Below are 25,607 nucleotides of genomic sequence, written 5' to 3' on the forward strand. Positions count from 1 at the left end.
GTGTAACTGGGTGAAAAGGTATGAATGGTGGTTATGTGCATGTGTGTATGCAAGAGGTCCTTGGGGCTTGGAGCGGGTTGCAGGCATGACATTTTTATGGGAATCTATGAAAAAATAAACACAATAATTGTTATTACATGGCTAGACTGGCATTTTGGTGCATCCAGCCTCTAGCCATTCCTACTTTGGCATGAAATTTTATACTACGCATATCTGATAAGGCAGGAATGAAAAAATTTGTATTGCCTCTACGGGTCGGCCATGTGTTTTTAAGCCTAAGTCGCTCGATTTTAGAAAAATTTCCTATGGACCTTACCCGAGTTTTTGTCCATTAAATGCACGCAAAAACAGGCATCAGGGAGCTGCCATTTTGTGGTAATCCTATCACTTGCCGCAACGCCCTGGCTGACCTGCTTTTACGGCACTAAATCATATCCCCCGCCCCTGAGCCTGACATTATCAAAACATTCATATTCCCTGCCTCTCTCCGTGACGTTTCTGTGCTGCGTAGGCAAACGCGCCCAGTCGTCTTCTACGCGACTTCACACAGACCCCGGAAACCAACACAGATCAACTCACAACACAGCGCGCCACAATTCGGAATATGAAACTGTACTTTAAAATCAAACAGCAACACGGTACATTTGGTAAAGTACGTTTATTTGACATTAAATGTTTATAGAATATTCAGCAATTGCCATATTAACTGGGAATGCCATTTATTTTCTTTTATTTCTAACTGCAAAAACTGTTCCGTTTTATCGTGAGTCACGCGCTGTTCCTTTATGGTACACAGGGTGTTGGTTTTCGTTAAAAGAAGCACTTTGGTCGCACAGTGAACTGCAAGGCTGTTCCATCAAGTAGGCACTAGGCCAGCCTAAAGGTTGATATGTTGCTTCTAGCCGCTAGTACCGCGTAAGGGCATATGGGCCCTTGGTTATCGTCCCATAAAATTGTCAAAGTGGTGCAGTTGTTGACAAGAAGCTGCAGCTGGCGGTTGAAGAAGCCGTCTGCCGGGGTCTGAAACTGGTGGCAGTCGCAGTAGGGAAGGATATACCTGTTTTGAAAACATAAAAATTATAATTAGTCTCGCCAGCCGATATTTATTAATATTATTCATTTTATTTATTACGGCCGAGCTGAAACTATTTGCTTTCAAGGATAGTGCAATGGAGTATGTTCGGCTCTAAAATCAATGCGAAAAGTAACGAAATAAATCGAGGTTAGCACACAATGAGAAACGACTGTTTGTCTACATGCGTGTGGAATGTGGACCTGCATGCCCATGTGCCCGCTACAAGGACGATCCCACAAACGTTTTCCTAGCTCTTCATTCATTCATTTATTTATGCATCCATTCATTAATTCTTCATTCCGGTATAAAAGCATCTAAAGAGTTACTTACATTATATTTGCAATTTCCGTTGTGTCTCTGCGTAATGCAGTCCGTAAATCCCACTGTGCTCTTGACAACGATTTTTCGTATACTGAACTAACATGAAACTCGATCTAGTTTCAGAATTTTCTGCCTTATCGTCTCTTACGTTATTGTACCCCCCCTTCAAATGAAGTTCTTTCGGCATGGTCCCTGTCTCTCAAGGTCAAAAAACAATAGAACCTTATACTGCAAGTGCGAGTTGTGGGCCTCTTCAGGCCGCGAGCTGAAAATCAAAGCCGCTGACCTTCACTAGAAATGAGCATACATTCTTTCTTTGCAACATCCCGTAGTAAAGTCTGTGAGAACTTGAAGTTTCGAATCCATCTATGTACTGCGCCTCAATGTGCAAATGCAAACTGGCTTCTCTCCCATCTGCAACGGCTCGCTTGGCGTGTTCTAAGGCCCCCAATTTTGTCCTCGTTGTCTGCGAGCTTTGCAGCCCCAACGAACCATAACTATTGATACTTTTAATTTTTTGGGGAAGGTCAGGGAAAGTATAAAGTACCCGAGGAGTTGAGTTGAAAGTGAGATTTATTATTTGTTTGTTTTATTATTTGCAATACGCAAGCCTCCCCTCGGTTAACAGTGCGCAGCATTTACATGAGATTGCGAAAATTAGTTACATCAACAAAAATATATACATACACATATAGACAAGGTCAGCAATATGAGGTGAATAGAGAGAGAATTCAAAGATGACACCCAGGTTGTTCGCCACCCAGGATGGTGAAGGAAGGGGTTAGGGTTAGCATACTTTGTATGTACACTGTACAATAACATTTATTTACAAAAAGACAATCGTATTACAATTATTTAAACCGGGATTTGTACTTCACAACCAGCTCTCTTTAGGGTGGACATGGCACAGTGGCAATGTTTGGTGGCAATGGATCAGTGCTCTGCACAGAAACGTTCAAAATTCCATATCTGTGCTTCTCTAATACAGCAACAATAAGGCTTTTGACAAAGTCAAACTCCATTTCCTCATAGACTGGTTTGATCACCCATTGCTTACTTCTTTTTGAAAAGGCCTTAGTGTAGCGAGGCATCCTTACATTACCCGTAGTCCTAGATTGTTCACGGCCGAGATTCTCGTTATGGGCCAAGACGGCAAGTAGAGTCCTATGTCTCATGCCCTGTATGCTGAAATGCAAGCGCTTTGGCCTTTACTTTAGGCACATATTGTGGAACACCTCCAAACCTCCTGTGTGACAGAATTCTGTCAGTCCCCTCAAATCTCTTGATAGAGTTTTATCGAAAACAATCTTCTCAATGGCTTTGTCTGTCGGTGAAGATGGAATCAACCACTTCTTCTTCCGTGCCTCCACTGGGGACAAAGGGCCATGTTCACATTGGTGGAAATGTAGGTTTTCTGACCAGCGGTGCACGTTGGTACAGTGGTGCATCAGTGACCGCCATTTTTCAAGTAGTATTTCCACTGACCCTTCACAAGTTTTGGAGCTCCACCAAAGATGGTTGCTGATAGACTGGGACCACTCTGAAATACTTTCCAAACCTTTTTTTCCCTGCAGCCGAGATTTTCTTATTGATTGATTTAGCAAGATGCCATACGTCAAATTGATGTTTAATATGTGGGAACTGCTCTCTCATTGTCTTGGCAATTGAAACGTGTCTGTCTGTGGCTATGAGGTCGATGTGCATGCCCCTCGATTGTAGATATTCCAATGATTTTATAAATCCTAGTTTCTCCATGGCCACTGAGGATGTACATTGTGTTACCTGCACGACCACCGAACTCACAATTTTCTTACTATCCATGTCCTGAAAGTGGTAGGTGCAGTACTTGGCAGAAAATCCAGGGCTGTCGCACTGTCCATCGCTGGCTAGCCTGAATCGTTTGCCTTCGAATGTACTTGCTAGAGACAATTGTTCAATTTTCCAAGCATCACTAATGGCCGGAAACAGATAATCATGTTGGTATTTGTAGTACTGCGTTTTTTAAATGTAATGGAGTCCCACAAACTGAAAGAAAGACTCTAACTTTCTAAAACTGGACCCACTAAAAAGTGATGCAGCTGCACACAGTAGATTGCCTGCTGGCAGTTTCCCCAGCATCGGTTGTGCAGACCATGAGAACGTATGATTTAATCTACACGCGACATTTATTTTGAAGTTACTGCCTTTTTTTTGACGAGTGACATGAATCAATGGCTTCCCACATACTTTCCCTCTAACGGAATGCCCACATTTCGGCATACTTATAATATTCATCAAACAACTGTCGAATACTATGTATTTGCCCTCTTTCATTAGACTGTCATCCGGCGTCAAAGTTGTTTCGGCCTGTGACGTTGAGGACATATCACCACATTTCAAAGAAATATCGCTGCTATCAAGTTCTGATGCGTCGGTGAATGCTGCTGCTGGTTCATTCTCTGTCATTTCAACATCTGCTACTTCAACATTGATGGGAGAACACAACAATGTCGACAGCTTTTTGGTGGCAATATTTTGGCGGGTGTAGATTGTGTGAATTGATCTGCGACTACTTCAGAGCTATCTTCAATACATCCAGTATCCTGTTGTTGTGGTGGTGCGGTCGCACTGTAGCAATGGTCCAATACAACTTTGCTGGATTCTCCGGACACATTCATTTCATGTTCTGGCCATTGGACATGGGCATCTCAAGTCTCAACACGCCGCGTCTGAATTAATAGTTCCTCCATAGTGTAAATGGTCTGGCAAGCAACATCTCTCATTCGCTTCACTGTCTGTGTATGTATAATAATAATAATAATAATTTGGCATTTATATAGCGCTATGAACCCTCAGGTATCTGAGCACTGCTTATTATTACCCACGGTGTGTGGTGCTCATTTATCGACCTTGGAAGGATGAAAGGCTGAGTTTGGCCCCGCCGGGATTCGGACCTGCGTTAGCAGGCTCTGCACGGATGTCAAAGCGAGCGCTCTACTCGCTGTGCCACTTGACCGGCTTATATAGTTTGGACACCTACGGGTAACTAGAGGATAGATTGGAAAAGGGATGTTCAGTTTAAACACAAGATAAAGTATAGTACAATTGACTGGAAAAAAACATAAAATAGTCCCCAGCACAAAAAAAATTCTAAAGTTATGAACTGTTTGTAACTAACCTTATTTTTGTTTCTTTTCTTTGCAACTTTTTTGACTCGACCTTCAACATCTGCACGCTGTAGGTCCAATTCGTTTCCGCATCTCTTCCCTTCCTGTTGCGCTGCAACGACTATATTTTCTGTATCCGCATAGACAGCACGGAATGAGGCTCCATCGACTCCCTGAAACATAGTACTTTCATTACTATGTATCAAAATATTGTTAGCATAAAACACACCTGAGGACGAACACACAGGTACATCTCAATAGCCAAACACGATTTAAACATTGTGTGGAACAATCAAACGACAAGTATCCGAGCTCTGATGACCTAGTTCGATTGAGCTGTCAGTATCCATACCTCTGGCTCTGCATGGACTGCCACGAATGATTGTATTGAAGAGGATGCATCAGCAACTCCCTGAAACGCAGTACTTGCGTTAGTATGGTTTTCAATATTGGAAACATACACACACTTGCGGTCGACGGCACAGGTACATCTAAAGAGATAACCACAAATGATGCATTGTCTAAAAGAATCAAGGAATATCTAAATATGATCAGATTTCATCAACTTATTTCTCCGATTTCTTTACATCTGCATCACCTACAAGGGATGTTGTAATTGTAGAGGAAGCTCCGTTGTCTCCCTGAAACACAGTACTTGCGTTAATAGGGAAGAAAGTATAGCAAATGGAATCACGTTATATGATCACGCTCGATGGAGCTGTCAGTGTCCATACCTTGTGCTGCTGAAGAATATCTATGGATGTTGTAAATGTGGTGCGCACTTCCGAAAGCTGTTGCGCCAATTCGTATCCGCATGGTCCCGCTTCCACTTCCCCTGGAATTACTTGAATGTCAGGCTCCGCATCAAGTGCGTGGGTTGACGCTTCAACAACTGCCTGAAACATAGTATTTGCATTAGTAAGGATTACAATATTCAAAACACAACACACACTTGGGGTCGACCGCACAGGTACATATCAATGGCTAACCACAAATGAAACATGGTGTAGAACAATCAAACGACAAGTGTTCCAGTCCTGATGATCACGGTCGATGGAGCTGTCAGTATCCATACCTCGTGCTACTGAAGAACATCTAGGGCTTTTGTCAATGTGGTGGACGCTTCAGCATCTCCCTGAAAGACAGTACTTGCATTAGTAGGATAACACTAATTATAACTGAAAACATACACCAGGGGGCGACAACTAAGGTGTATATCAATTGGAAAGCACTAACCAAACAATTGGTAAAATAATCACACGATCCATAAAAACTATTACTTGTCATGCATAAAACAAGTCTGTAGCGGAATAGCCAAGTATGATTACCTGATACGCGCTAGAAGTGGTTGATAACTGCGGGCACGTCACGGATGTAGAATGTTCTTGCTTCAGATTCAGTGGATAGTCAAGCAGTTGTAAAGGTAAATTATTGTTTGATAATGAAATGCAAATATTAAATAATTGCCATGTAAACCAACAGAATACTTGAGAATAATGCTATTGAAAATGCGCAATATAGTACAGTTCCCTGTGCCCATAAATAGATTTCCTTTGGGGGGTTATAAAATCAAAAAATAATTTATTGATAAATGTCATTATTCAAAAAGCTATACACTCATACCAATATTGAAAGTATTACAAGGGAGTATTACAAGGGACACAACACCTAAAATATCAATTAATCCATTTGGCTGCCTACACACTACCGCAAGGCCTAAAGCTAAATCCAGACACTTGACTCACCAGTGGCGGAATGTGGACGAATAGAGTTGGAATAGCGTTTGCAAGCAATTTTCGTGTCGTTCGCCGTTTATTCTTCTTTGTTACCCAAGATGTGGCGTACATGTTCGAGGAAAAGTGCCGCCTGCAGATGCGGTATCGATCACCCCTCTTGTCCTCTAAGACTTGTTGGACTCTACTTTCCAGCTCATCCAGTGGATATCCGCAATGTCTGACCCATTCTCTTATTCGATCAACAGTTTTCGGGAATACATGCATTGTAGTGCCTTCAGATTTAGCATGGGTCTTCGAAGGGCAACCGCTAATCGAACAGGCAGGCATTGTTGAAAATTCTGAAAAGTAAATATCAAGATTATTATAAAACCTTGATAAATAAAAATGTCATAAAAAAGTAAATGAACCATACCATGTTCAATGCAAGGTTTGTTTTGGTCGCTGGAACTATACCAGTTCATCATGTGCGGCTTAGTATTTGCATAAGTTACAGAAATGTTTTAAATGATGTGACTAAACTCTGAACATGTGACTCGTCCCTTGGATGTTCTGTCTTGCACAAAAAGGAAACATGCTTACATTATAGACTGGACCCCCGAAGGATGCAATTCGATGATAGCTGACACAGATGTAAATAAATAGATCTATTGATAGCATAACAATTGAAACTGAAGTCAATAGCAATGAGACCAATGACCATATCTCTATTGGGTACTGTAATCGCAAATAGATAGAAATGTAAAAATGACCGAAATATGACTAGGATACATGGCCTTACCTTGACCAATAAACAGTTGGATTCAGCAGGCCGAGCAGTATGTTGCAGGAGAACAGGTGATCACCTCTTTCATTAAAGACACAAAGCACGTAATTCAACAAATAGAAGAAATAAACTGGGAAAAAAGCTATCGATTGGTCACACTGGATGTTTCATCATTATATACAAGTATACCCCACAATAATGGATTAGAAACCACCAATTACTTTTTGAAAACCAGATCAGTTTCTTTCTACAAACAAAATGCAATGATATTGGAAATGCTCAACTATACATTAAACAATAATATTTTCATGTTCGATAACACGATCTACCGACAGCTACAAGGAACGGCCATGGGTGCCAAGTTTGCACCACCCTATGCAAACCTATATGTAGGACATTTCGAAATTGAACATGCCTGGACCCATGATGCCTTCACAAAACATAACAATATCATATACTGGGGGCGCTTCATAGATGACATTCTTCTGATATGGAATGGAGACATGGAAACTCTAAACAATTATGTGTCATATCTAAATTCAAACCAATATAACCTGAAATTTACTACCAACCAAAGTACCAATAGGATCCAGTTTCTAGATCTAGAAATATACATCAAAAATGGGAGGATCCTAACAACCCTTTTTGTGAAACCAACTGCTGGTAATACAATCTTACATGCCAAAAGTCAACATCCCCATCATATTATTCGAAATATCCCATATGGGGAGATATTGAGAATCAAAAGAAACTGCACAGAACTACAAGAATTTGAAAAACATGCCAAACATGCTATAGAAAAATTCAAGGAAAGAGGATACAGCAAAAAACATTTGGTAAAATCTTATGAAAAAACAAAAACAAAATCAAGAACAGAATTGTTGAAAGACAAACGGACTCAAATAACAGAAAAACAACAAAATGTAAGATTCATCACGCAATACAGCATGAACAGCAAACAGATCCGAAATATTCTAAAGAAAAACTGGCATATACTGAAAATGGATCAGGATATATCAAGATATATCGAAGAAGATGTACACATTACCTTTACAAGAGCAAACAGCTTAAAAGATATACTAAGCCATTCACATTTCAGAGCAACAACACAAGAAGAAGGACTAACCCAACTATGGACTAAAAAAATGCTGGTGGGAAATTACAAATGTGGAACTTGCATTAGCTGCAAATATTAGGTTAATGGGAAAAAAAGTGTAACATTACCAAACGGAACAGAATATAAAATTAAAAATTTCATTAAAAGCAACACAAAAACAGTAGTATATGCAATCATACGCTCATGCACAAAAATATATGTGGGAAGTACAATGAGAAAACTAAAAACTAGAATTCAGGAACATATGAGAGCAATCATCAATAAAGATATGAGATAACCACTAAGCTATCACCACCTAACAGAGCATCCAAACATACCTACTAATGAAATTACATTTTTTGGAATTGAAAGAGTCATCAAACCACAAAGAGGAGGAAATTTGGAAAAAATGTTAAGAACAAAAGAAGCATTTTGGATCTGTAATCTAGACAGCTGTCACACTGGACTGAATTCGGACAATGAACTGAGTCATCTATTGTAAAAACAATTTTTTTGTTCAGCCCCAAACCAAAATGGAAAAAATTGTAAATTATTAATGCTTATGTCTTTTTTGCTAATTGTTTAGCTAATTGACAAATAAGCAAATACATGTGGTTGCAAACATAAAATCGCTAGCTGAAGGTAAGTACAATAACCAATTCATCTTTAGGCATAACATAACAAATATATCCTTTGGACCAAGAGGGAAGTAGATATTATGTCACTATATAGAAAAAGTGAGATTCAGAATAACTATAAAAATTAGCAAAATGCGAAGGTGCGTCTCTCGAAACTAAAATGGCGCATAGAAGAAAAGCACGGAAAACAAACGAAGAAAAACGAAGCATGTCTGTCCCAAATCAAAATGGCGCATAGACGCGATCACGTAATCACGTGATATATCAAACACGAGATATTTTGCCCAAAAATAAAAACTAAATGAGGGAATAAGAACATCAGGTACAATCGACAAGAAACACGATTATACTTTTTTAGCAAAGATAGTCACAGCAGGAAAGACAAGTCGTGTCATTTCCTGACCAAATGGAGGATTGGCGATCACGTGATCGAATTGAACACATGACCGCAACTCCATCCACTATAAAAGAGGAAGGCAAAACAGGTAAGCACATCGGTTATCAGGCCGAAAGCGGGATTGTTTAGAGAGAACGAGAGACACAACTAAAAAAGGGAAAGAGCCAAAGGTGAGTAAACAATAGACTGTATTTAACATATAGGTATATCTTTTTGAACTGAGTCAAGATAGTATAAAATGACAATTGTCCCTCTTCTTCTAGCTTTGTATCTAAAAACCACAAATTGGGACAGCTTTAAAACGAACAACGTTTCCCAAAGTAAAAACTAGACAAATGTAGCGGCACAGTGGAAGAAACAAGTGTAAGTGAAAGAATTCTGATTATTTACAGGTTTTTCGTGTTTGCTACTTGAAATGTTAAATCATCCTAAAAAGCAATTAAAGTTGAAACCGCCATTATTAGAAATGTTTGCAACACACTGTCAAAAAATTCTGAATCAAAAAATGTTTCTTTCTATTTTTTCACTTTTTAGACATACAATTGCATTGCTAAAAAACGTGTAAAGTCCCTCCTGAAAATCTATCTGAAAAAATAAGATAGTGAAACACGTGTAGAGGGCATAGAATTGGAAACATGAGGGCATAGAATAGAAAGCATTGATTTATCAATTTGGAAAATAAAATTTGTTGTGCTGAGGGCGCAAGACATCTGGTTCCTGTCTTTCTTCATGAAAAGACAACATTATTGAATTGAGCATATAGCCTGATCAGCTTCAGGCTGAAGGTTAACCACAAGTGCTGCCCAGCAACCAATCAAGCAACAATAAAAACATCAGTGGGAAAATAAGGCTCGCCAAGGAATTGTGTAAAGCTGAACACGGGGGACTTTTTGGACCCTAAAACCGAATACAGATGGCCACAGGTAGCACACTGACGAGTTTGCTCGAAGCGGTCACAGATAGCACGACGACAAGCAGATTAGCATAAATCTCAGTGCTTCTGAGGTCGAAGGTTCAGGAGTTGACTTGCAAAGCACAAAGATGTTCTCATGAGACATATCAAGTGGTTTATAAAGTATTAGAAACAGGGGTGTGATTGTGAATGAATGACGTGTGTATGTCGTGGTATTATGTGGTTTGCAGGGGGGCGGCCTGCCTCTGGGGAGGCCTGCCTGGAGACACGGGGTCTGAGGAGGTCATGTGAGCGATGGCCCCTGGGCATGGGATACCTTTTGAAGTGTACATGCTGTTTGGCACCTAGGCCGTTTGCGCCCGTGACAGCCCCCCATGCCAGCGCTCATCCCCGGGTGCGAACCGCCTTTGATAGAGGGGGTGGGATGGATGGGCCTGGGGCATGCAGATAAGGCACAGGAAGACTGCTGAATGGAGACACACTTATGTGGATTGCAGGGGGGCGGCCTGCCTCAGGGGAGGCCTGCCTGGAGACACAGGGTCTGAGGAGGCCATGTGAGCGATGGCCCCTGGGCGTGGGATACCTTTTGAAGTGTACATGCTGTTTGGCACCTTGGCCGTTTGCGCCCGTGACAGCCCCCCATGCCAGCGCTCATCCCCGGGTGTGAACCACCTTTGATAGAGGGGGGTGGGATGGATGGGCCTGGGGCGTGCAGATAAGGCGCAGGAAGGCTGCTGAATGGAGACACACTTATGTGGATTTAAGAGGGGCGGCCTGCCTCACGGGAGGCCTGCCTGGAGACACGGGGTCTGAGGAGGCCATGTGAGCGATGGCCCCTGGGCATGGGATACCTTTTGAAGTGTACATGCAGTTTGGCACCTTGGCCATTTGCGCCCGTGACAGCCCCCCATGCCAGCGCTCATCCCCGGGTGCGAACCGCCTTTGATAGAGGGGTGCGGGATGGATGGGCCGGTGGGCATGCAGGCAAGCGTGTGGGAGCGAGGGGCCATCAGGCCCCTCTCATCCTTTACTTCTCAGTAGAAACTCGGACCAAGTGCCTCCAGTAGTGGGTTCGCCCCTTGCCCTTATGTGATGTTAACTTTGGTTGACATTCGCGTAGATGGGACCACTGAGCAGGACACGGGGCATCCATTTTTGTACCCCCTTTCCAATCCATCTTGGTGACCAGGCCTCACTGCGCAGAGCACATGGCCCTCACCCTCGTTCCCACTCTGAATGGAAAACTCCAGAGGTATTTGCAACAGCTAATAAATGTAACACATCACTTTTCCTCTGAGATCACTGTCCTGCATGTGAACCAGCCTGAACTAAGCACATAGCTCGTTCATCTCCACAAACGTGTCCTTGCCCACGCACCCTCGCCAGAGGAAATTTACTGCCATTCTGACCCTGTGTCCCTGCAAGGTATTCTCTTCATGTGCCAGACCATTGACCACTCCATGATGCCCACCTAGCAGATCCCCAACTAACATTAGACCCCTACTGCAGTATATCGTTGCATATCAATAACAAATGCCACATACGGGAGATTCTTGTGAGCACAGACCCACACTTCAAACAGTGTATTATAGTGGTCAAGATCCTTAACCTAAGGCCTGTATAATCCAATGTTGATTGATAGCATAGATATATGTGTGACTTTTATAGAGACATAACCGACTGAAAGACTTTGAACAAGTGTTATTTAGTGCATGCATTATTGAGAATATATTATGTTAGCTTAGATAGTGACCACCCTGCTTCACAGCGACCTGACCTTCACCCATTCGGAGCACAGATGTCTGACGTTCATCCTTGAATGGAGACACACTTGATTCATTTAAAAAATCGATACAACCGTTGTTAAAATATATGTGGTGTTTTATTTTGTATCTTATTTTGATGACACAAAAATACAAGACTTTACACATTGTACAGGTCAGGTTGCAGCACAGTGAGAGAAAATCCCCTGTACTGACCGCTGTCACTCGGGAACATTTCTCTTATGGCACGAACGGCACAGGCGGGTATTACTCTTCGAACGCGGTGTCCAAGCCTCCCGTGAAGCCACCATGTAAAGGAACGATAGGCCGCCAGCCTGTACCACCTGTGAAAAGGAATGAAACAAACTGTTTTTAAATGACCAAGATAAGTTTAATAAACGTTGTCAATGATAATTCTTGTAACTAATGGCATTCTGCTCGGACAAATGCTATCTAGACACTGCACACTATTGAACGACTTTCATGCGTTACAATGATATGTATATGTCATTTTGGATATAGTAGAAGACCATGAAATAGGAGTGGCATGACAAGCAGAGTATACTTACTCGTTACTCGGATTAGGAGGACGAACAGTTACGCGAAGTTTGTGCATAAGCACCATCATTATCCTCAACACGGACCGTGTGAGGCAGGCTGCCCTGAAGTCTGGCAGCTCAGTGATGCATTGCGGTCGTGACTCGACCTCCGAAATGTAGGCCACGCATCCCGAGTTTTCACAGCAGCAGCAGTTCTCGTCCTCGGTTGGCATTAGCTCGCACCGATTGCATGTGCACCAGGTGGAAACACCGCCCATGCGGCTAGGTCCAGGCTCTTCAGCTCTTGAATCATCCTCCCAACTGCCATCCGAAGACCCATCGTTTTCGTGTGTTTCCCTTTCTAGAAGTTCCTCCTCGGTATACTCGTACATGTAGGGCATTATTGTAGCCATTGTGTGTTAAACAAACTAAAATAATTTATAGCAGTGGTATTGGTATCTGTTCACACGGGCTACAAGCAACGAAGGTAGCTGACCAGAGCACAGAAATGAGTCACAGAATACTCAAAGTAACACAGAAAGAGGAATGGAATCGAAAATCTGCTGCTGTGTGTTGTGAAACGGTCTGTTTATACTTATTGAGGAAAGAGGAGTCCTGCCATTTCCATGGCGACACGTCATTAGCTGAAGCGCAGCGAATGTTAACACAAGACGTGCTTTGGCGTTGTGAAATGGGTGGTACGCGTCTGCTGATGACAGGCTATGGGGCGGGGGATATGATTTAGTGCCGCAAAAGCAGGTCAGCCAGGGCGATGGGGGAAATGATAGGATTATCACAAAATGGCAGCTCCGTGATGCCTGTTTTCGCATGCGTTTAATGGACGAATACTCGGGTAAGGTCCATAGGACATTTTTCTAAAATCAAGTGACTTAGGCTTAAAAACACATGGCCGACCCGTAGGGGCAATAATAATTTTTTACCAAACCATTCCTTTAATTGGCTAGACTGACAGTTTGGTGCAGCTAGTCTGGCAATTCTTACTGTGGAGTGACACTTTATTGTGGCCATCGATGATAAAGCAAGCATGATACATGATATTATGTGGCTACACTGGCATTTTGGTGCAGTCAGTTCATTCACTGTCTGTCATCACATTGGCCATCATCAGTCAGAAATTCTCTGCCTTAAAGTGCTGGTTTGGAGAAACATCATCAGGCAGAACCCAGCATGGCAGCTCGCTAATGAATTGTCAAAATGTGCTAATCGCAATTGGAATCACTACATTAACCGATGTTATGTTGATGAACATGAATCCTGTTTAGATCTAAGCGTGCACTGACTGGCTGCACACTGCATGGTTCTTCTAGTTCGGTTTCTTCTTTGTAAGTAGGAGTCTAAAGCGTAGCTATTTCATGTTTTCTTGTGTTGCACTGTTCTCCAGAAACAGTGATTTTTTTCCCCCAGATAGTGGAGATTCCCATTTTATGCATTGCACATAAAAAGGGTGCGGGGGGGGGAAGCTTTTATTCCACATCTGGGTTAATTTTATTAGAACATGCATTTTAAATTGCTTTTCTTACATAATCTATGGTTGTGATCTGAGCTTTGAGCAGTGACTAAGCACCTCCCACCTCCTGCTATCTGCAAGCATGTCCGGTTTAGCTGAAGGTGAGTAGAAAGTCAGCTATTCAGGACTTGTTTGTTGTATATTGCTGAGTTTCTGCTTACAGTCAGCTAAACAAGGAGTGTTTGCGGTGTCTTTAGAATTGAACTCTAAACATAGGATAGGGTTGCGCTTTTTACGTCAGTCATATGAAAGTTATAACAATGCGTTGGCATGGGACGTGTGCGCTCTAGTGGTTAAGTCTTATCCCTCAAAGCCACACATTGACTTTCCTCCGCCCCGCCCCTCTCCCTCAGATGTCATGTCCCTCCCAACATTTTCAGCAAAGTTACTAAAGTAGTAACACGTCTCTCTGCAGGTGTTTTCCCAGAAAGCGCAGAAAGCGATATCTCCATTAATCATAGTGAATCTTTTTGACATAGTTATCAGAGGTTAGCAACGTTTCTCCTTCCGATGACTGGTTCAAGTCCTTTCTGTATCGGAAGGTGCAGGTGTTGGAGATTGTGATTTTAGGCCTTCCCCAAGTCAGGCTGGTTAGGTAGTCCAACAGCCACCCTCTCTATACTTTTCAACACATGAAATGTGCAAAAAAAAGGTTGTCGCTCTGTAAATCTACCTTTGAAAAACTGAAAAAGAATTGAGTTTTGTTACTTTAATTCTGCTTGGTGATACTACTCTGCCAGGTGAAGCCCACGGGCAAGTGGCGCTCTATAAAAATGTAATAATAATAATAATAATAATCACAGAAGGGATTTCCACTCTGTGTGGTGCTTGAAAATAGGGCGCGCCGCAACAACCTTCGCATTCGGGGCGTCCCAACCTCCGTCCCTGACAACAAGCTAGCGGACTACATGGGGCGCTTTTTCGAGGCCCTCCTCCCGGACCTGGATAAATCTCAGCTCTTGCTAGACCGGACCCACAGACTCCGCCCGCGCCAAGGGGCAGACTCGGACCCCCCCCCAGATGTCATCACCAGGGTCCACTTTTTCACAACTAAAGAGGCGATTTCGGCGATTAGCCGCCAAGGGGAGGAAATCACCTTCCAGAGCACACCACTTCAAATTTATCAGGACCTCTCACCACTCACCCTCCAGAAAAGAAGAGCACTCCGACCCCTGGCATTGTTCCTCCAGGAGCAGCAAGTCCGCTATAGATGGCTGTTTCCAACGGCTCTACAATTCACATATAAAGGCACCCTACGCCGGATTAGTCAATTGGAGGATGCAGAGAGAATCATGCATCCAATCTCGCCCCAGGAACTTTCCACGCCAAACCCGGAGGGATCTGAGGACTCTGGGCCGCTTCCCTCCCCAAAACCTAAACGTGCGCCATGGTCGTCAACTCAGCGGAGCAACAGAAAAAGATGAACAATGGCGCTCCCGCCCCCTTAGGTTCCAACAGCATCTTTCCCTGGTCTCTTCTGACCTGACCTAAATACGGATCCGCCACCTAACGCTTAGACTGATGTGCTCTGAAGGCAGAGACGGCGGACCATACCCACGGTTCATACCCACTCCAAGGATACTTTCCAACTTTCGTTCCTTGGAAACCCACAGTACTCGATACGCGATGGGACAGTTGGCCCTGTTGGCCAAGGGTACGCCCGTACTTACAATGTCGGTCTACCCGCCAGTTAAAGTTGCGGCCCCCGTTGGGGCTCCGCATTAAAACCTCAAGTGCAGGACGGTATCACGAGATCTCACGACAAACATGGCAGCTGAATCACCGGCTCACAACCCCCCCTCAACCCAAGAGACAGAGAATGGGACACCACTGGACCACCAGGTTCTGCAAATCCTCTCCCTAAATGTTAATGGACTGAACTCCCCTAACAAACGAAAGGCAATTCTATTAAAACTCCAGGACGAAGACGCAGCGATAGCTATGCTCCAAGAGACTCACTTGCTGCCGGCGGACGTGATCCGGCTTCGCTCTCGGCTATTCCCGCTTCAATTTTTCGCCTCTGGAACAAGCAAAAAGGGAGGCACGGCGATCCTCTTTAGGAAAGACTTGAACCCGCAAATCCTGGAAATGAAAATATGCCCGGAAGGCCGATATACAGCAGTCAAATGCCTCCTGATGGGAGACCTATACACCCTCATCTCGGTGTATGCCCCTAACACTGGACAATCACACTTCTATGACTTCTTGGGCACGACGCTCGCTAGCTTTGTGGAGGGCCAAACGATTGTCGGAGGGGACTTCAATGGGGTTCCCGACCCTACTAAAGACCGGTCACACCCCCCGACTCCAAGCGATTTCGCCCAGGCACTCAGCCTCCTCCGGCTGTTCAGGTCCTTGGAGATAATAGACTCATGGCGGGTGTTTCACCCCGACGAAAGAGACTACTCCTTCTACTCGTTCGTCCACCGCACCTTCTCAAGGATCGACCTGTTCCTGATCTCCCCGCAAACCTTCCCCTCTGTCAAAGAGGTTTCCATCAGCACGAGAGCCATATCCGACCACGCTCCAGTGATCCTGGAACTCTGGGTTCAGAACCCCAACCTCAATAACCCATGTAAATGGTCTTTATACGACCCGATCCTCAATGACATGGCTACGAGAGACAAGATCGCAACGGGGATAAGACATTTCTTTGACGAAAACCCAGCCTCAGACACTTCGCTAGCGAATAATTGGGATGCCATGAAGGCAGTAATCAGGGGTTCCCTGATTGCTCAAGGAGCGGCCTACCATCGGAACAGACGCCAGACCCGGTTAGCTCTAGAGGATGAGCTAAGGGAGGCCGAGGCAATCCACAAGGAAAAAGGCTGGTCCCCTAAGACGCAACGGATTATACGAACAGCGAGGAAAAAGCTAGAATCCCACTATGCGGAACAAACCGCTCTACTGATGGCGAAGGCCAAACAATCATACTACGCGAAGGGCAACAAGGCGTACAGGTTCCTGGTGGCCAAACTAGCCAAGCGGAGATGCGTCAACACGATCGCGGGTCTGCGTGAATCCAAGGGGGTCACATGGTACTCAGAGCTCAAAAAGCAACGGCTCGCAACAGACTACCTGACCCAAATCATGAAGGCAACCCCACGGGACCTACCGCAACCGATGGAATAACTGCAGAAGGCAGCAGTGCCCCGTCTCGCTGATACAGCGAGAGACACAGCGAGAGACGAATTGGAGGAGCCCATTACAGGGGAGGAGGTTGAGGAGGCCATTAAATCGCTTAAAACACGAGCCCCAGGACCAGACGGCTTTTCAACCAGGTTCTATAAACTATTCAGGCCACAACTGACCCCCCACCTGGTGACCCTGTTCAACTCCTTCAGGGAAACAGGATCAGTCACCCCATCTATGCAGGAATCAACCACCATCCTCCTGCCCAAACCAGGAAAGGACCCAAGGAGTCTGACCTCCTATAGACCGATTGCACTCTTAAACATCGATGCAAACATATATTCAAAAATTCTGGCAAACCGCTTGAATTGCGTCCTCCCGAAGATCATCCACCCCGATCAAGCAGGCTTCATCCTTCACCGGTCAGCAGGTGACAACATACGGAGAACCTTGAACCTGGTGGACCTTGCCTCCCGGAACGCCCAGAAACTAGTCTTAGTGGTTCTGGACGCAGCCAAGGCATTTGATCGGGTAGATTGGACTTTTATGAAACACACCCTAGAGGCCTTCGGCTTCGGGTCAACTTTCCAAACGATGGTTCTAGCCAACTATAATAGCCCAAGCACTAACCTGAGAATCAACGGACACAGCTCCGATCCCCCTGTCATGCGGAACCCAGCAGAGCTGCCCGCTGTCGCCCTTACTCTTCGCACTCATCATGGAGCCTTTGGCCCAAAGGATTAGAGGAAACGACCAAATCAAAGGGCTACAGAGCCGCCCCATGCAACACAAAATCGCCCTATACGCGGACGATGTTCTACTCACGATCTCAGAGGCCCACTCATCATTGAAACATGCGATACGAGAACTTACCACCTATGGTGAGGTCTCAGGCTTTACTATAAACTTCGACAAATCCTCGGCTTTGGGCATCGGCCTCACACCAGCAGAACGGGAGCCACTGACTGCGATGTGCCCGATGACATGGGTGAAGAAGGCCATCCCCTACCTAGGGGTCCACATCCCGGCTAACCCAAGAGACACATACAAAGCCAACTTCCCCCGGCTACTGAAAGATCTGGAAGGCGACTTGAAACGATGGGAGACCCAAGAGATCTCACTGCTGGGGCGCATCACAGCATGTAAGATGAACCTACTTCCGAGGTTCCTATACGCCTGCGCCTCCCTTCCAGTAGCGATGCCCACACCAACCCTCAGGGATATCCAAAGGAAAATGATGAAATTCATCTGGAAAGGTAAGAGAGCAAGAATCCCTCTCAGAACGATGCTGGGGGGCTCCAAGCTAGGAGGACTAAGGGTCCCGGACTTGCAGGCCTATAGAGTGGCAGCACAACTAGCACAGGTTCAGGCATGGCAAAATATAACAAACCACCCTAGATGGGTAGAGCTGGAACAATCACAAGTGCCCATACCCTTGCGATTTCTGCCACACAGCCCGCCCCCCCTCAGAACACACTGGGGAGACCTCCTTCTATCAACTAAACATACCCTTAGCTCCTGGGACTGGGCGCTAAAGCAAAAGGGAGTGCCAGAGGACTGAGCCCATGCTTCCCGGTCTTCCATAACCCATCCTTCTCACCCGGAGCGAATCCCTGCAATTTTCGGAACTGGATAAAGGGCGGGCTGGAGACTATAGACCAGCTATATATGGGAGGGATACCCCTCACTTTCGACCAATGTAAGGAGAAGTTCCAACTCCAGGAAAGGGACAGATTCACTTATATCCAGCTACGCCACTGGTGCTCACACCCCCAAACTCTGCAAGCAGCAACACGCCTGCCCACCGCCTTGGAACTCACACTGGGGGACCTTCTGACCCGGGGCAGGGCATCCACCCTATATAGGCTCTTCTTAAGCGACTTCCTGTCCACAAAGACCCGCTGTATGGCCCAGTGGGAGGCGGACCTGGGCCATCCAATAGAGGACCAAACCTGGGTGGACATATGGACCAGAACACACACCTCTTCCACCTGCATTACCAACAGGGAATGTGCGTACAAGGTGCTGCTGCGGTGGTATTGCCCGCCCCTTCGACTTCACCACATGAACCCACAAGTGGATCATGCCTGCTGGAGAGGATGTGGCCACCCAGGCTCCTTTTTCCATATGTGGTGGGCTTGCCCAAAGATTCAACAGTTCTGGAGGATATGCCTGGAGACCATCACGCAAATTACGGGAACGGCGATTCCTCTGGAACCAGAACCAGTTTTTCTGGGAGCCCCGATCCCCGCGATCTACCCGCGCTCCGGGACCAGATCAAAACTATTGACACACTGCCTATTGGCGGGGAAAACGGTGTTGGCCCGGGCCTGGAAATCCCCAGAAGGCCATCACATAGCCCAATGGTGGACTAAACTCTGGGACATTCTGATTGCGGAGAAGGTGACGGCAGCACAGGCGGGAACTCTCCATCGCTTCCAGAATATTTGGGGCCCAGTGCTTGAATACGACCAGCGCTTCCCCGCCCGGACCTATAAACTGATCAGGGCCCGATGGATCCTGAAAAACCAAGAGAACCCTGAGGAAGACACATAGATGCTAAGGCGCAAACTGGGTAACCCAGGAGGGAAAATTCCGCCTCCAAAACTGAGGGGTGGAGAGGCCAGAGGGAGGTGGGAGGGAGGAAGCCTGGTGGGGGGAATAAGGACTGGGGATCAACATGCCTGGAAAAGCATTGCTTGTAATGTGTGTATTTACCAGCCTGCCTTGATTTAAAATAAACAAAGTTAAAAAAAAAAAAAATGGCTGTGAATAATGTGAAACGAGGCATCTGTGTGCCCGATGTCCCGCGTCACTGCAAGGCAGGTAAACACAGCCGGCATGTTTACTTTGACCTGTCCCATTTGGGCATGGTCATTCTGGAAGCTAAAGGAGCTCCATGAGGTGAATTTGTATGAGCGTTCATCTGTCGGGCAGAGAACTGGGTCCTTGGTAAGTCCTTCAGAACCCCAACAACTGGCTATGAGGCAGAAGCACCCTGCAGACTGAGCAAGTCCTCCCTCCCTCCGTTCCAATGCCTCTTGCTTCCTGGTGGCTCTGCCTTGTACTCTGGGCCAGTGCGCACAGACCTGGTTTTTCTATAGTTGCTCGTCGCACTCCACATTCATTTTTTATTTTATTTGTATAGTGCACAACAGCCTGTGGGTATCGCAGCGCTGTTACAGAGGTAAGTAAGTTACTTGGTTAAGTGGTACATACATACATACATACATACATACATACATACATACAAGGTGTACACAGTTCGTTTGGTTACATTGAAAGTGATTACGCATGACTAAAGAAAAAACATGTGAGCAGAGGTTCTTCAAACTTGCTTATAGTGGAAGATACATACATGTAGGTGTACACAGTTTGTTGGTTACAGGGAACGTGAGCACACATGACTAAGAGAAAACATGTGAGCAGAGGTTACTCAAACAGCCAGGTTTTGAGGGCTTTTTACAATGCAAGGTGGGACGGTTAATTCCTGAGGGTAAGTGGCAGGGAATTCCGTTGCCTAGCAGCAATGAAGGGCAAGCTAGCATCGCCTGCTCTAGCACGTTTGACTCTGGGGATACTGAGTCAGTGGGAGTATGGTGTTCTGGGGGTCGGGACGCGCCCTCTCTGACTACTTTCGAGGAAAGGTAGGGGGCACTGTGTGAGTGATGCACTTGTGTGTGATGGTGAGGGTTTTGAATAATTTGAGAAAAAATGGAACTCAGGCTACCCCACCTGTTTATCACCGGTCAGTGATTGATCCAGCACTCTTTTAACAGATCACTGCGAGTTGTCTGTACATAAGGGAACACCCAATATTTATGTAGTGTAATTACAGTTTTTATTCATGTGATTTTTTTTTTTAAATAGCGTCACACAACTCTTAACAAAACCTTTTGCTTCCCGTCGTTACCGGGGTTGTGCAATGTTTAAGGCATCTCTAAACAGTCTAGTACATTAATTCTTTACATTCACTTCTTTGTGGTGTGGGTTAGTAAAAATAGTGACTTAGAATGTGGTCCAGTTGACCTCACATCTGTCTAGTCGACACAAAAATGGTGTTTCTGGCACTCAGTTGTCAAATGGTGTTCTGGTGCCGTCTTCAGGACGATTATTGTGGACTTGGGTCGGACACTGGTGTATCACCGAGTTGGGACATCTGAGCCGTGGCTTTTCTGTGTAACAGGTTGGCAGAGAAACTGGTTAGGATTCTATGCTTCATGTGCCTTACGTGCGCTGATTTGGTTGGACCCTGTGTGTCTAGGATATGTTCCTCAGCTCGATAGCGTTGTATCTCGTAGCTGCAGCTCGCTGTAAATTCGAATAAGACACGTTCTTTGATGGGAAGCCAGTGGGATTCCTGTCATGCTGTCCAGAAGTGTTCTCTTTTGGGAATGTTAAGGGCAGCTCAAGGTGTGTTGTTTTGGATTATTTGGAGTTTCATTAGTTTTTCCGAAAAAGCACTGGTGAAGAGGACGTTACAATAGTCCATTCTTGAACCTATTTTCGCTCTGGCAATCGAAATGCAGTTTTCGGTGGATAGGAATGATTTGGCTGCGTTAATCAGCTTAGTGGAGTAAGCTGCTGAGGAAGCGATAGCGCTAACTGGACGTGACATAGAGAGGTGGCATCTAAGTAGACTCCTAAGGTCTTGACAGAGGAAGATTCAGGGATCTGAATGTTGTCAATTGTGAAAGTAGTGTATTGGCTATTGAGTTTTTTTAGGGTTTCTGGGGACCTACCAGGAGGATTTCCGTTTCGTCACCATTGAGACTGAGCCAATTGGCTGCCATCCATGCCTGAATGGTGGAGTAGACTGTGTTGAGGGCCTTAGCATCTGTTTTGTATTTGCCGGAAAGTTGCCGGAGAGTGGGAGGAGGACTTGGGTGTCATCAGCATAGTGGTGTAGGCTATGCCGATGGAGTCCAAGATGTCAAATAGTGGCTTAGTAAAAATATTATAGAGCGTGGGAGAGAATCAGGATCCCTGCGGGACACCACAATGGATGGTGGCTGGGGCTGCGCAGGCCTGATCTGAAAACACTCTCATGGCGCTTGCTTCCAACAATGGCGTGATCCAAGCTGTGGCTTTGGGGGAAAAGTGGGCTGAGGAGGTGAGGTGATGGCACAGGATTTTGTGGTTCACTAAGTCAAATGCAGCAGATAAGTCTAGGTGGGGAGTAGAGCTGGCTTGCCTGAATCCTTAATCTCATCTAGTTGATTTTTTAGATCAAGCAGAGCCGATTCTGTGCCATTAGCTGCGTGAAAGCCGGATTGTCAAAGACCAAGGAGTTGGTGTTGTAGTGTCCACATGGTGTTGCTGCGCTTGCAGACCTTTCTTCATTCCTCTGATAGTGCTTTTGTGGCCCGCACCAACTGCTGCTGCTTTGCCTCTGTCTCCATAATCGAGGGATTCCAGTCTGGTTGAATATGAAGAGTAGTAGAAGTTCACCTTATCAGCTGCACATAACTGCCTCCACCACACCTCTCTCTTATAAATCTGTGCTGCTCTGAAAAATGTGCTCTAGCACCTTGAATCGTCTCTTGTGCTAGATGGAATTACCACTAAAGATCTCAGACCAAATAACCGGAGAGACTCAGAAAATATGGCAAAATACTGCTTTATTCTCAGTTCAATTAAGCAGGGTGAACTGACGAACAACAGACTGATCCTTGCACACTCACACACAAACTTGATTATACAGAGGTTATCTACCCCAATATGCGTCATCTATGATGTCATCCTATGTGTCAATCTGCAAACCCATTGAAGGGAAGGATTGGTTAAGGGAACATATGTACCTATGTTATGCATAGGGGTTAGTACTTCATTGGCTGCCCCTTATCTGTAGGGCATGCCTTGAACTATCTCTAAATAGAAATAATACTGATTATAGGAGAAAAAATGATAGCGTATTGCTCTATGCAACATTTGATAGCACGTTGCCCCATAGATCCTCTGATTAGTTGGCATGCTCACCCAACCTTGGACTTTTGGCTCGTTAGCAGCACAAAGGCAGACGAAACCCAGGTGCTTGAGTCATGTCAGATTACTCCCCACTTTCCCAATTAGTCCATCATTTCTCATCAGTCCAACCATAAGCCAAAGTTTCCTGTCTGTAGTTGACCTTGTAGTCTGCTCTCTGTTCTGGGACATTCAAGGGAGTGTAAGCATATCATTATCATCATCCAAGGCTTAATGAAATAGCCCTTTTTTTTCGACGTCTGAATCACGTGTGAGGATTTTGACCTCCTATTTACTGCTATTTGATTTCCTTATGCTGGGTGTTCTTGCTCCTCTTGGCCCCTAGAGACTTGCTCACTCCATCTTGCATGAGCCTTATCCATTGTTAATTGTCCAATACTTGGCTGTTGCAAATGTGTTCTTCTTCTTTAATCTAAGAGAAATATGGCTTACATACATTGTCTATCCGTCTGCCTACCTGTGTGCCTTGCAATTATTCCTTAAAATAGCACCCTTGATCACAGGCCAAAGTAAACTCCTCTTTATTTTGCACACAAAGCTGTTTCTCCAACATCTCCTGTCTCTGAACCCCTGGTTGTTTTCTGAGGTAGCTGGATTGAATCTTTACATGTGCCGACGTCCATCTTCCTATCATTGACACCCTTGCCACTTTATATTTTCCTTTATAGCAAGCATCTCTATGTCTCATCTACCTTGTGTTACTGTGTATTTACATTTATTGGTCAGCAAGTTACTTTATCTTCTTTGTATATGATTACTTTATCGTTTCATGCATGTTTCTCTTGTCACTGCAGTTACATCGTTACTTCTTATATTGTTTCAGTATGTCCTCTTATATCTTAATGACATCACTCTGCTCTCGTCAGTTTTCACTGAGCGCTACATGATGTCCATTGGTGCGTGCTGACATCCTTCTACTCTTTCAGTACGAAGGTACATTCGGTATGGTTGCCTGAGTGCATATTGTCTCTCATAGTCTCAATGCAGTATAGGGACAACACATGGTGTCCCACATAGAGCTCTTCTCCTGTTCTTCCAATAGGATGGTGGTGAGGGGGTGGGAGCCAGGGAAAACGCATTCACCTGCTTCTCTACATTCCCCACTCTGGTCGAATCCTTGACTGTATTCCCTCTTCAATCTCCATCATCTTCTCTTCATACTGTTGTTTATTTGGGATCCATATCTTCGTCACCGCCCTCAAGTGACATGCATTGTTTATATGTTCATCCACACTCCAGGTCATGTGACAGCAACCTCCTGATGGTGGACAGAATATCCAACGTCTTACATATTTTTTATGATCCTTAGGGTAGTAGAAGTTCATTCCTGGAGGTGCCAGGGGACTTTTCTTTATATTCTCATGGGTACTTTCCTCATCCTGCATTCTTTCATCAGCTCCAGCATCCATATCAATCATTATCTTCCTCTCAATAGCTTTCTTGGCTCTCTTCTGGCACTTGCCCAAGATGATCCCTATGAGACAAAATCCTAACAATACCAACTCTAGCATTGCTCCAAGTATTTTGAAAGCATTTGCCAGCCAGTTTGGAATCCATGATAATAGAAGTGAAAACCAGTCATCTCCTGCTGTCTCATGGATTTCATCTTCCATCTTTGTATGCAGGGTCGTCAGCATAGTTATTCCTTCCAACAGGGTTCCATTTTCTCCACCATGAGATGGTGTAAATGTACAGCAAGAAGGTCCGACCTTGGCACACACGCCTCCTTCCATTGCTGTAATTAAGTCCAGGACATACCTGTTCTGGAGAGTCATCAGCCTGTTGGCTCTCAATTTTTCGCTGATTGCATTGAATCCTTTTATTGTTGCATTGATCGTCTGTAACAGCTCCCATATGGAGATTTGCAGCAACTTGGCGTTCACTGTAGTCTGGAGTCTTGGCATAAATATAGATGTAATTATCATTGCTGTCTTGCTGAACAGTTTATGTTCATCTGTTATGTATTCATAGGCCTTTATGGATTTTATTGAGAAGTAGTTCTCCCTTTTCAGCCGGTGAAGAATGAGAAACCTCTTCCTCCTCTGGTGCTCATTCATTCTTGGAAATCCATCAATATTGAGATCATTTTGTGGAATCACTAATGCTGGAACATGTATTACTACTATGGAACCTACTCCTCCCCAATTTTTAGGCAAGGTTTGGATTCATATGCCCAATATCGGTCCATCAGTACTGTATTTCCTCCATTCATTCCTGGGACCTCGATTGTCTGTCCACATCCTTTGCTTTCTCCAACCAGAACCGAGCCTACTTTCTTGACAGCAATGAGCCTCTTATATCCTGAAACCTCCTCATCTTGTTTTGACTCTGAATATCTAACTATGTAATTGTTTATGGATCACACAGGGACCACTCTATTCCTCCTTCTCAAAGGAACTCTACCCTTCCTCACCTTCCCCCAGAGACACAATATCACACATGCTCTGGTTCTCTCTAGGCTAGACTATCGCAGTAGCCTCCTCCTTAATCCTCCTGCGTCCACACTGCGACCCCTCCAGCTAACCCAGAACAGGGCAGCATGGCTTATCCCTGGCTTCACGCCCAGGGACTGCAT

At 44.9% G+C, this 25,607-nt stretch overlaps 1 protein-coding gene across 1 annotated transcript in view; it reads left to right on the forward strand.

The window, feature by feature from the left end:
* The window catches only part of NLRC4 (NLR family CARD domain containing 4), a 421,041-nt gene that overhangs the window by 256,330 nt on the left and 139,104 nt on the right, over window positions 1-25,607 (forward strand). The window lies entirely within an intron of this gene.

Source organism: Ambystoma mexicanum, chromosome 4q, assembly GCF_040938575.1.
Source record: "Ambystoma mexicanum isolate Mex_15411 chromosome 4q, UKY_AmexF1_1, whole genome shotgun sequence".
NCBI lineage: Eukaryota > Metazoa > Chordata > Amphibia > Caudata > Ambystomatidae > Ambystoma > Ambystoma mexicanum.